General features: G+C 38.7%; 1 protein-coding gene across 11 annotated transcripts in view; it reads left to right on the forward strand.

Moving 5' to 3' along the window:
• ZNF407 (zinc finger protein 407) overlaps positions 1 to 13356 on the forward strand; it is a 384238-nt gene that overhangs the window by 1053 nt on the left and 369829 nt on the right. The gene's annotated exons all lie outside the window — the stretch shown is intronic.

Consider the following 13356-nt stretch of genomic DNA (forward strand, 5'->3'; position numbering starts at 1 on the left):
GCTGCACAGCCCCAGCCCGCGAGCAGTCCCGCGTGTGCCTGCCGCTCTCTGGACCTCAGTGAGCCCGGCGCCTGGAGCTGCTGACCCCTGTCGGTTGCGTTGCATTTCGAACAGCCCATGTATTTCATTGGGGAGTTCTGGAATAGGCTATGTTGGCAGGCTGGACACCCATAAACACACATGTAGGATTTCGTTGTTTTATAGGTAATCATAGTCCTAATGGTGATTGGGGTGTAACTTTACCGTCTGTGCCGGTGGATCACCTTACAGTGTACGCGTGCTTTGCGGTGAGGTGTTAGTCCACTTGGAACACCGTATAGGTATGTAGGGAAGGGCACTCGTCTGTGGATTAGAGCATCATTAGGAGAGCACAGCAACCTAGTAGGAATTAGTATTCCCTTTTTTGCCAAGTGAGAACCAGATTAAATACTTTGACCAAAGTTAACATCAGGATTCAAATCTCAAGGTGTTTGTTACTCATTCTTTTTCAAGTTTGCTACATGTGAAATGACAGACTCCTTCTGGCATGTCTGAAAAATGTTAAGGCAGTGGTTTCGAGTAGCAAATGTCTTCTTGCCTGATACCTAAGGCAGTTGTGATTATTGCTGTTAACTGTTGCTACTGGTGCCTTAAAAAAAAGCTGTTTAAGAATGATTTAAGATTTACAGAAAAGCTGCAAGATAGGACACAGTTTCACTGGTATTCAGTACAGTGGCTACACTTAAACAAAATTAGTTCCTGCTCTATTCCAGACATCGTTCTAGGTGCGGGAGAGAGTGACACACTGCTCTAGATGATTTCTAGATCTGGTTGAGGCGACAGATACACAAAGAGGATGCCTCCTGAAAGTGCTGAAATGGAGATACAGGAGCACAGAGGACAGTGTGTCTGATTGCTTGAAAGGAGTGGTGAGAGCTTGCAGGATACCTGTTGGAGTCTCAAGAATCAGTGGGTATTCATTTGATTGATGGGACATTTTCCCCAACATTCAACCTTATTAAGTTTGTTTTCTTCCAGGAGAACTCTCTGACCTTCTAAGTTGATTCCCCCCATCTCTGAGATTCGTTTTGCAAGTTGTGAGAAGAATCCCAGTTTATAAATCTATGAGAAGGAGATTAAATGAAATTTAATGTTTCTTAGGCAGTAATGGAAATTTCTAGATCTATACCTTTTTAAGTTCTTTATTTTTCATACTTGTTAAATGCTTTTTGTGGTTGGGTCACACATTGTTTACGGAGAGGAGCACAGTTCGGAACTATGATTTGGGTTAAATTCCCACACCAGAGGGGACATTTGAGTGTGTGTCTTAGTCAGCTTGGGTTACTGTAACTAAATACCATAGCCTGGGTGGCTGAGAAAGCAGACATTTGTTTCTCACAGTTCTGGAGGTTGAAAAGTCTAAGATCAAGGTGCAGCTTCCTAGTGAGGGCTCTTCCCGCCTTGCAGATGACACCTACTTGCTGTGTCCTCACATGCCAGAGAGCAAGAGACAACTATGGTCTGTCTGTCGCTCATAAGGATACTGATCCCATCTTTGGGAGCCAACCCTCAATGACCTCATGTAAACCTAATTACTCCCAAAGGCCCCACCTCAAAGACCATCACATTGGGAATTAGGACTGCAACATACGACTTTTCAGTCTGTGGTAGATGGGTTTCTTGGAATTTTTGTTATGTGTAATGAATTCCTCCAAAATAGACTTGATAGAGAACTAAATAGGAAACTGTGAAATTAGCATTATATGGCTTTTACTAAAGAAAACACAATTTTATTTATTTTAGAGTTATTAAATAAGATTCAGAAACCAGTGGATGAAGAAATTTTGTTTCATTTTAACAAAAGAAATAAGTGGTGACGCACAGTAGTGCTCTTTTCACTTTTAGGCCTCATAGGAATGAATGCCCTCACAGAGTTATCAATGAGGGCATGAGGACTGGCGTTGATCTATTACAGTTCCCTTATTGTCTGATAGAGAGGCTGAGCTCCACAGAAGCTAAGTGACAAATCTATCCCAGAGATTAGTGGCAGAGCAAGGATTAGAATCTCGCCTGCTGATTTGCTGTCTGGCCGTTCTGTTCTTTCCTCACTGATTCTCAAACTTATAGTGCTTCAGGGTCACCTTGGGGGCTTGTGAAAAGAGGGTCCTGACAGAGGTTCATTCAGTAGTCTGGGCTGGGACTGAGAATTTGCATTTCTGACAAGTTCCTGAATTCTGTTGAAGCTGCTGGCTCTGAGACCACACTTTGAAAAACGTAGTCTCACACATCATTTTTGATCTAAGAGAGTAAGTAAACCTCCATGGGTCTATGGCAGCCTAACCTTTTCCCTGGTACTCAGAGATTCACATTTTTATTTCTTTTTTCCTTTTAAAATATATTTTTATTGCTTTCAGAGAGGAAAGGGGAGAGAGAGAGAGAGAGAGAGAGAGAAATGTCGATGATGAGAGAGAGAGAGAAATGTCGATGATGAGAGAGAATCATCGGTTGGCTGCCTCCTGCACGCCCCTACTGGGGATCCAGCCAGCAATCTGGGCATGTGCCCTTGACCGGAATCGAACGCGGGACCCTTCTGTCCTCAGGCTGACGCTCTATGCACTGAGCTAAACCAGCCAGGGCTGAGATTCACGTTTTTAAATTTTGAGTTACAAACAATGCACCAATATCAAAATGCTTAGATGAAAAAAAGGACTAGAAATGGATTGTCAGAGCGAGTCATTTTCAAGGATAATTTTTGTAGATAATTTTAGAGGTCAGAACATGTTATTGTTGAAGGGGACACACTTGAGCTGTGAGGGTCCTCAGTCTTATCAACACTGACAGTAAAGAGGGTGTCCAGATCGATTGCCAGATTGTTTAGCAGTGAACATCAATTACTTCCAGTTTTGTTACGTGATGCATTTCTCTGTTATCTTGTGTGTTAAAACAGAGATCCTTTCTTATATATCAAAATCTCATGAGGCCCTAGCACTGTTACATGCCCATAGTAGATGTTAAATAAATGAAAGTTGAATTCAATTAAAAAAGAGTAAGGGGGGGAAATAAGGTAGTTTATTTATTTGGAGAGATTTCAGTGCCCTAGGAAAGTTACTCTGTTCTCTAGTTATCCCAACTGCAGGTTTTTATTGAATAAAAATTCCAACTTAAGCCTCATCTGTAATTATTGGAATTTTTTTAGTACAATTACTGGAGGAGATAATATATTTTTATGTTAGAGTTAATAAGTGGTATCCTATACTTTTTAAAAAAATCATTCATCTGAAATGATTTTTAAAAACTTTTTACTTTGAAATAATTTTAGAATTACAAAAGGATGCAAAAATAGTCCAGGGAGTTGATATATACCTTTCAACCTGTCCCCCTTTGTTAACATCTTCTGTAACCATAGTGTAGTCATTGAGACCAGGCGGTTGATAATTAAAGTCTTCATTCGAGTTTCACCACTGCTGTCCTTTTTCTGAACCAGGATCCAAACCAGTATTAGTTATCATGTCTATTAGTGTCTTCTAGGTGACAGTTCCTTTCAGATTTCTTTATCTTTTAGGACCTTTTAAGAGTACTGGTCAGTTATTGTATAGAATGTTCCTTGGTTTGGATTTGCCTGATCTTCATTATTAAGTTGAGGGTTAAGCATTTTTGGCAAGAATGCCACAGTGGTGAGTTTGTGCCCGTCTCTGTTATTGTATTGGGATGCACGTGTATCATTGGTTGATCTCTTGGTTGAGGTGGTGTCTGACATCCTTCTGTGCTCTAAAGTGAAAAATTTTCCTGTTGTAATTAATGAGCCTCATAACTTCACTGATTTTGGTGCAGAAGTTTAAAAGAAATGAACATATAATGTTAGAATCCCTGGTGTGTGACCCTAACTGTGAACTATTTCTTTTGTAGGGAGACTTCATTATTTGTCAGACCCAAGTACGTATAGCAGAGGAGGGTAAAGAAATAGGCACTGGGCCAACAGTTATTTGCTCAACTTGGTTTTGAATTGGAAGCAATGGAAACTGTTTGCCCCAATTCTTTTGCCGTGGTTCTGCAATGTCTCACATCCGTCTTCCAGGGTATAGCTTTCCATAACTGAATTTCTTAAAATTCACAGCTTTTCTTAAAATTTGTAGAAGATGAATACCCTTCAGTTCTTAGGCAGTTGCCTAAGGAGTTGCTTATCCACTCGCTAGTCCGTAGAGCTGGGTGTGTTCTCTTTGTAGGCCATGCTGATGGAATGTGAGATTATTACATATATACACATATAAATTGTCTCTCTTTCAATATGCTTGTGCCTTTAATATCCCAACCAGAGTAAATTGGAAGATATTAATTCTGTTCTATCTCCCTCGCAAGCTCTTAAGCTCCTTGGAGGCAGGGGACAGATCTTTTTGTTTACCAATGAGTTGCTTGGTACCTGGCACACACAAAGCACTCAATAAATGTTTGTGAATAAATGAATATTATGTGTCTGTTTTGTTACTTGCTTTTATAAGTTCCCTGAATATTGTGAATACCTTCCCACAGTAACACTGCAGTGTACTCTGCAGGGCATTGAGTCTGCAATGTGCCACAGCAGCTACATCGCTAACCCATCCTGCACTGTTGGGTATTAGCTTGTTTGTTCTCTTATAAAGAGTTCTATGGTGAATATATGAAACACATTTTATCCAGTTATTTCCTTAAGATAAATTCTGTGAAGATTCATTGATAGCTCAAAGAAGATACATGTAAGGCTTTTGATACAGATATTGCAAAATTACTCTCTGGAAAGGTTGTATAGATTTATAGCTCAACCACACTACCCAGTGCTTACCTGTCTTATTATTATTATTTTTTAGAATAAGACTAAATTATGGGTTTTTAATGTTTCTAAGTAATATTCCTGGAGTGTGATGGAGTAAGGAATCATAGTCTGGCTAATTTGATAATAATGTTCAAAGTTTCACATTGAAAATTTCCACTTTTTTGTTTGCCTCAATGAGAGAGCAAACAAAAACAAAGTGGTTGACACCTAATCATTATTTTACTTGGGGCACTTTTAGTATCTTCCTCAAGTTCGAGTTGGTGATATCTATGACCCTTAACAAACAGGAAACTTTGAGAACGGCATACATTTCTAATTCATATCATTCACAAAAACCAGCTACAAAAGTCAACAGTTAAAGGCTTAAATACGGAAGGCAGAACTATGAAACTCTTGGAAGACAATGTAGATCAGTAGTTGTGTGACCGATGTAGGGAAGAGATTTTAAACACATCACAGAAGATACAAACTATAAAGGAAAAGATCCGTATGTTTGACAACAGTATTGACCACTTGTAATTTTTTTAATGGATTTTTCTAGCTCTTTAAAAAAATTCATTGATTTGAGGGAGAGAGGGAGAAAGGGAGAGAGGGAGAGAAACATCAAGGATGAGAGAGAAACATTAATCGGCTGCCTCCTGCACGCCCCCTACTGGGGATTGAGCCCACAACCCCCAGCATGTGCCCTTGACTGGAATCAAACCAGGGACCCTTCAGAGCATCCTTTAGGCTGATGCTCTAACCACTTGTGATTATTAAATGAAACCTAGAAAGTCACAAGTGAGGATTAGGTATTTTCAGTACTTTTTTTTTTTGTGTGAGAAAGCTGACATTAGTTTCATCAGTACATATTTTTTTTTTTAAAAGATTAGTGTCCAGAAGGGTAAACAACAACAAATCAATAAGAACAACAAATCAATAAGAAATGGGCAAATAACCCAAATAGGTATCTCACACAAAAGGAAACCTGAATGCAGAGATTCTTAACATCATTAGTAATTAGGAAAGAGCAAATTAGGACCAAAATGGTATGTAGTTTCATACACATTAGTTTGGCCATGATGTAAAAATCTGTTTGGGAGGTAGGAAACAGTTGGAATGCTACACACAGATGGGAGTATAAATTGGGACAGTAACTTTGGAATTATCTAGTAAAGCTAAAGATGCACATGCCCTTTGACCCAGTAATCCCCCTTTCCCCAGAAGGTCTTTTTCCTAGAGCAGTGCTTCTAAATTGTGTTCCCAGCATCTCAAGGGAACTTGTTGGAAATGCAGATTTTGGAATCCCACCCAGACCAACTGAATGGGAAACTTTGAGGGTGGGCCAGCTTTCAGTCTCAACTCTCTGTCCAGGTGATTTGCTAAAGTTGGCAAAGCACTGCGCAAGAGAAATCCTTGCACAGGAGTGCCTGGAGAGGTGGATGAGGATGCTCAAGGTTGCACTGCTCATAAAAGGAAAGCACTTGAAGCAATGTCTGATGGGGAGAATGGATGAATTGTATATATTCCCGTAGTGAAGTATTCTACAGCAGTGAAACTGAATGGTTTTCATACAACACTAAGGATAAGTGGCAGGAACAGCATTTTTTGAGGAAAAAAGCTATTTCTAGAAGAATGCATATAGTTTTTTTCATTTTTTTAAAAAGTTTAGAAACATGCAAAACAATATTGCAAATTGTTAGGAAACAGATGTGGTAAAGTAATAAACAGGTAAATTACACAACAAAATTCAACTTACTGGGTAGCTCTATAAGAAGAGGGAAGGTGATAGGGAAACCAAGAGGGACTGCAAAGATAAGAATTTAATTTTATTAAACTGGGATCTGTAGTCAGGATTTTGTTATGTTTAGTACCTTGCACATATTAAAGTTATTTTTTGCATCTACCAAATTTTTAAGAAACTGGATGAGTAAGTGATTCTATGGAAAGTAACCTCGTAGGATGATCTCGTCATAAATTACTAACTGGGCAGGTCATGGTGGATGATCAGGCCCCAGGCCTATAACTTCTTTAGTAAAAGGTTTATCTTTGCTTTTAGCAAGTCCTGTCCATTGATTCTGCTCATTTAGGTTATCACACCTTGGAATTGCCAGAAGTAATACCTCTTGAAGGCATGACCACCCTCAAGAGATCACATAATCTTAACTATTCTATAATCCTGTCCTGCCTTGCTTTCTCCACCACATCCTCTTCCTTAATTTCAGATGCATACAAGAAACTGCAAACTGTCATTCTCCAGAGCATTTGAGATTTTGCTTCCTGACATTTGTCCGAAGTTTGGCTCAAATACACGTTATTTTAAACCATTATGGTAGGGCAGTCACTCCTTAAAGTTAACACGTATAGGAAAAATAAAAATATGGTTCTAGAAGTTCTAAGTCAAATTGCATGCCACTATTTTTGTTTAATATTTAGAGTGCTAAAGTTGTCTAAACCACAAGAACTGTTAAGCATTTGTTATCACGTCATACTTTGTATCAGAGTCAGTGCTTGGCTAAGAAGATGGCAGCCATGGGAGTCCCTGCAGAGCAGGGATGTCTGCATTTCAGACACAGGTAGTGCTTGTCTGAGATCCCTTATGGGTAACTGTGGAATGTAGGCTTTTAAAAACAGATTGTAGGTATTTCAGCTCTTCCAGTTTCTTTTTTTTTTTTTTTTTTTTCAACTCCCTACTTTTATTTTTTTATTTTTTTTTTTAATTAAATCTTTATTGTTCAGGTTACATTTGTTCCTCCTTTTTTTCCCCCCCATAACTCCCCTCCTCCCAGTTCCCGCCCCACCCTCCGCCCTCACTCCCCACCCACTGTCCTCATCCATAGGTGCACGATTTTTGTCCAGTCTCTTCCTGCATCTCCCATTTCCCTTTCCCCCCCAAGAATAGTCAGTCCATTCCCTTTCTATGTCCCTGATTCATTATAATCACCAGTTCATTCTGTACATCAGATTATTTATTCACTTGGTTCTTAGATTCACTTGTTGATAGATGCATGTTTGTTGTTCACAATTTGTATCTTTACCTTTTTCTTCTTCCTCTTCTTAAAGGATACCTTTCAGCATTTCGTATAATACTGGTTTAGTGGTGATGAACTCCTTTAGCTTTTCCTTATCTGTGAAGCTCTTTATCTGACCTTCAATTCTGAATGATAGCTTTGCTGGATAAAGTAATCTTGGTTGTAGGTTCTTGGTATTCATCACTTTGAATATTTCTTGCCATTCCCTTCTGGCCTGCCAAGTTTCTGTTGAGAAATCAGCTGACAGTCGTATGGGTATTCCCTTGTAGGTAATTGAGTCTCTTTCTCTTGCTGCTTTTAAGATTCTCTCTTTGTCTTTTGCTCTTGGCATTTTAATTATGATGTGTCTTGGTGTGGTCCTCTTTGGATTCCTTTTGTTTGGGGTTCTCTGCGCTTCTTGGACCTGTAAGTCCATTTCTTTCACCAGGTGGGGGAAGTTTTCTGCCATTATTTCTTCAAATAGGTTTTCAATATCTTGCTGTCTCTCATCTTCTGGCACCCCAATTATTCTGATGTTTGTACGCTTGAAGCTGTCCCAGAGGCTCCTTACACTATCTTCGTATTTTCGGATTCTTTTTTCATTTTGCTTTTCCGGTTGGGTGTTTTTTGCTTCTTCGCATTTCAAATCTTTGGCTTGATTCTTGCGCTCCTCTGGTCTGCTATTGGGTGTAATATTCTTTATTTCAGAGCGTGTATGCTTAATTTCTAGTTTCTTTATCATAGCATCGAGGGTCTCATTAGTTTTCGTGAAGCTCTCCAAAAGTTTATTGCAAGCCCTCAAAATTGCGTTTTTTAGCTCTATATCCTCCATTTCTGTCATGTTTTTTTGTCTCCGCATTTTTTATGCTTTCTTGGTGCACCCTCTAGTGGTCTTTGTGCGCAGTCTTGTTCTAGTTGAGCCTTGATTGTTGTAGTTAATACTAGAGGGATTTGACCACCAGGCCGACTGGCTGTGTGAATCAGCTGTGTCTGCCGCGGAAAACTTCTGTCCTCTGGGGAGGTGCTAATCTAGCCTTTGCCTGAGGCGATCCGGCAAATGGCTCTGCGCAGGGCTTGGGCGGGGCGGGCTCAACAGGGCGGGCGGAGGGAGCCGTTATGGTGCCCTCAGTCCTGTTCCCAGAGGCTCTGCTTCTCAGAACCCCCGGAACCGCTGCAAACCTCGGAGGGAAAGCTGCCTTCCAACTGATGCCAGACACTCCCGCTTCTCCCGTTTGGGTCCGAGTCCCCAGCGATTCGCCCGTATCTGGAGCTCAGAGTCTGAGACTCCCCCCTGACCGAAAACGACAACCGCGCTCTCAGCCACCAGCCCGCTTTGCGCGCGCACCTCCGCACCTGAGTATTTTCCACACTGCGCCTCCTCTGAGCCTCGGTGTGCTGTTATTTTTCCTTCTAGTTGAAGAGTCTCTCCTCAGCCAGCCTTCCTGCGGTTCTGGGTGATGTCCGTTCCGTCTTTTAGTTGTATTTTTGAAGTGGTTGTTTGCGGCAGCAGTCTGCGGTGTTTACCTATGCCGCCATCTTGGTCTCTCCCAGCTCTTCCAGTTTCAAATGCACTTGCTAAAGCTAGATCATCTGTCTTAATTCTGAGTGCTTTTCATTGTGTTTGATGTTCATACTTCCCTTTTATTTGAACTGATATGCTGTGCTTTTTTCTTATATTAGAAACACCAAAATAGTTTAAAATACAAACAAGTAAGGTAATAAGAAGACTGGTAGAGAAAAAACATTGCTCAACACAGTTGGAGTAATACCAGTATAATCATCCAATGTAACTAAAGCCCAGCGTGATTGTTACTAAATATAATGGAAGCTGTTTTAAGCCCAGAACAAGCAACACACCACTTCTTTAGGAGTGTACAAATCATTTGTGATTTCTGCTGATTGTGAATTATGGATCATAATTTGATATATAATTATTGGATCAATTATTACAAAAAGAGGAATCACAGTTATAGGAGTGCATGTAATTATCAAACCATTAGAATTTAAACTAAGGTGGTAATGTACTTTTAAAAATAGCTTAGAAAATTTAGAACATTCAAAGAGAGGTAGTAGAAATTATAGTCTTTAAAAAAATGAGAGCAAACGGTTTTCATTAAGAATCTACATAGTCCGTGTTTTAATGGTGCTTAGTTATTTTGGTGTTCAAATTGTCCTAGTAGGATTTGGCCAGTAGGAGTCCATTCCAACTGACTCCTGTGTCCTTGTTGCATCATTATTTTAAAAAAGCACTTTCTCACTTTCTGACATAAAAAGATGCTCTAGGCTTCAAGTGTACCTACCTTGCCCCTGGAATCTGTCATTTCTTAAAGAGCCCTTTAGTGGGGATGCTATGAGAGGCCAAGTTGTGGGTGTTAGCTCTGCCCATTGTTACTGTGCCTCTTCCCTCCATTCTTGAGGTTAGTGTGAGGTTCCATGAATCAGAGGTAAATTTCTTGATGTCCTGGCGTGTTTTGACCAAAATTAGACCCTAAGCATTTGTGACTGTTGTAAGTCTCCTTTTTATTTGTGTTGATTCTCAGTTTAGTGCAAGAACCACAATTATAAATGTATTTCTATCTTAGGAATTATTTTCTTTTTTGAGAGTAGTTATTTTCCATTACTTCAACTATGTATAGATAGTTTTTTAAAAGCTATCCTCTCAGTCTTCCTCCCAAAGTAATGTATTTTGGAAAGTACAGAAAAGTACTAGGAAGAAGAAAAAAACACACAACCCTATAATTTCACCACCTAGAGGGAAAAAACTATTAACCTTATAGTTTTGTTAGAATTATACTTTTAAAATTTAATACTGAAGTTCTCCTTTTAAAATATACTTCTTTTTTAAAATCCTCATCCACGGGTATGTTTTGATTGATTTAGAGAGAGGAAGGGAGAAAGAGAGAGAGAGAGAGATCCATGAGAGAGAGAGAGAGAGAGAGAGAGAGAGGAAGAGAGAAAGAGAGAAACAAACATCCATGTGAGAGAGAAATATCCTTCACTTGCCTCCTGTACACGCTCTGACTAGGGATTGAGCCCGAAACCTAGGTATGTGCCCTGACGTGGAATCGAACCCACAACCTTTTGGTGTACGAGATGACGCTCCAACAACTGAGCCACCCAGCCAGGGCTAAATATTTCTTAACACTAATATTTGATACCTAATAATTTATATTCCATATATCTTTAGGCTTGATAGTTTTTGTTAGCTTATTGACATTTGTAATTATATTTTACAAATTTCTTTCAAAATTAGTGGTTTAATCTTTGTTTCTGTAGTTCTTTGATTAGCCATTGTCTTCCACCTCTTCTTGGTAGACCTAAAGAATCTATAAGCAAGAACATCGGGGAACATGTCTTCAGATGTTTTAAAGTTATATTTACCCAGACTTACATTTTGGAACCATCCTTTTCTTCTTCTGTTTCTGCTGGAATGAAAAAGAATTCCTGATAATACTTTTTCTATTGATTGAGTGCTCACCAATTCTTTACTGTCTCATTTTTCTCCTTGAATCTGTGACTCAAGGAAACAAGGAAACTGGGGCTCAGAAAAGTTACATGATCACCCTGTGTACTGCACATATTGTTGGTATAGTTGGGATGAAAACAAAGTCCTTCTTGTACCTTAATATTCTTTTTCAGTAGTGTTTAAAATTTTCAGTGTAAATATGTCTCTTAAATTTTATTTTCCTAATTCTCTTCCCTTTCCTCAGGATTCATATGCTGTATGCTTCATTCTTTTGCCTTTTGAAAAAGATGAAAGGCAAATTTAAGGAAAGTATACTAACTTTTATCTTGAAATGCTTTTTATGGCTACATTGTAAATTCTCAACAATAAAGGGTCTAATGGAAACACTTAATGAGGAAGTAGGGGCTCTATCACACATACACCCTACCCCCCTTTTGTAGTGAATAGACCCTTTAAAGTAAATTAAGTAAAAGAGATATATTCTGTTGTTTCAGTGTTAATATTTCATGACTGATTTTATAGATGGAATTATATTTTACAATAAAAAGGAAGAAGAATTTATATAGCCTGTTCTGTTTGATGGGAAACAGAAAATCCCATTTCTCTATAACTGTAAAGAAAATTCATTATAATGTCTTTAGTTGGAAGAGATAGTTTCATTGTGATTAGTTACATTGATAATAAAATAACCTTTTCAAATGGCCTAAGATACAAACAATCCTTGTGTCTGCTTTTAATGGCATTGAAGTTTTCTATCTCTACTCATAGGATTTTCTTCCTTTCTTTTATCCTGTTTTTCTGTCCTAATAAAATTTTTTCTCTAAAAAATTAAAACAATTAGATGGAAATACTAATAAAGTATTGATTTTGAATATACTTTTGGAAAGGAGATGTATAAAATTTTACTTTTCCGTAAAATCTCTTCGACTATACAAATACATTTGTCAGAGGTTGTTGATATACGGTTGTCATAAAATTAACTTTATTATTGGATCAATTTAATGTATTTGGAAAATAGTACTTGAGGTGTAGGAATATTTTTTTTTGGAAAAAAGAAATAGGTAGGTAAGACAACTGAGCTGATTTTATAGTTTATTTTAATCTCATGACTTGTTTTATAATGTTTTCATACATTTTCACAAGTAGTGCTGGGATGCTGGGGCTCTTTGGTAACAGGAGTGATGTCTATCTGTTCTCTTCTGGTCACTATGGTTCGGTCCCTACTAGTATGGTTTACTGGTCATTGTTTAAGCTCTAACGTAAACACTAAGCAAATAATCTAAGTTTTAACTTGCAGGCAAAATTGAATTGGATATTTGAAATAGAATAGTATCCCTGGAATAAAAACAATATGCTGTTCTGAATTGAGAGGAGCTGTTTTTCTCCATCTGATAGTTGGACTTTTCTCTGGCCATTTGGGCTTGGAAGCACATAGTTGCAGCCTGCTTGTCTTCAGTGTGTCTTTGGACTCGGGCTAGGGGAGGTCCTTTTTTAGGGTTAAGCTAAACATGGTATGTGAGATGCTTTGGAAGTGGAAATTGGTCAGGTACGAGTTGGCCAGAGGCCCCTGTGTGGCCTAATCTTAAATGCTGCCTGCTAGGGAAGGTGAGGGAGTTAAGCAGTCTGTGTGGCCAAAAGCGTTGTCACTCCTTCAGCCTGTGACTGTCCATGTGCTTGTCCAAAGGAACTCAAGGCTACTGTTAATTCTGAGGCAGGTCAGTTGCTGAACAATTATAGGGGCCTATAAAAATGGAAGTCTTCATCCAAAATGAGGAGGTGACTCAGGAAACATTAAGACATTTCTTTTATTCCACATGACTCTAAATTTAAAACTCTCCCCCCTCATCTCTTTATTAGTTAGCCCTTTACTAACTCTTGATTTTATTATATCAGTTTTTCATTGTAAGTTATATCTGATCTGATCTGATTTTGATAGTGGGAGAGGCATAAATCTTAATGTCAGTTTATCAAAGTTCTAATATCCTACAGAAGTTTGAAATTATGCATTTCAAACAGTATACTTCAGTTAACATTTATTGACCTCCTCCTGCATACTATTGTTTTGGTTCTGAAGATTCTTATTAAAGGTGGAGCATGTAGGAAAGGAAATATAT

This window comes from Myotis brandtii, unplaced genomic scaffold, assembly GCF_000412655.1.
Source record: "Myotis brandtii unplaced genomic scaffold, ASM41265v1 scaffold154, whole genome shotgun sequence".
NCBI classification, from domain to species: Eukaryota; Metazoa; Chordata; class Mammalia; order Chiroptera; family Vespertilionidae; genus Myotis; species Myotis brandtii.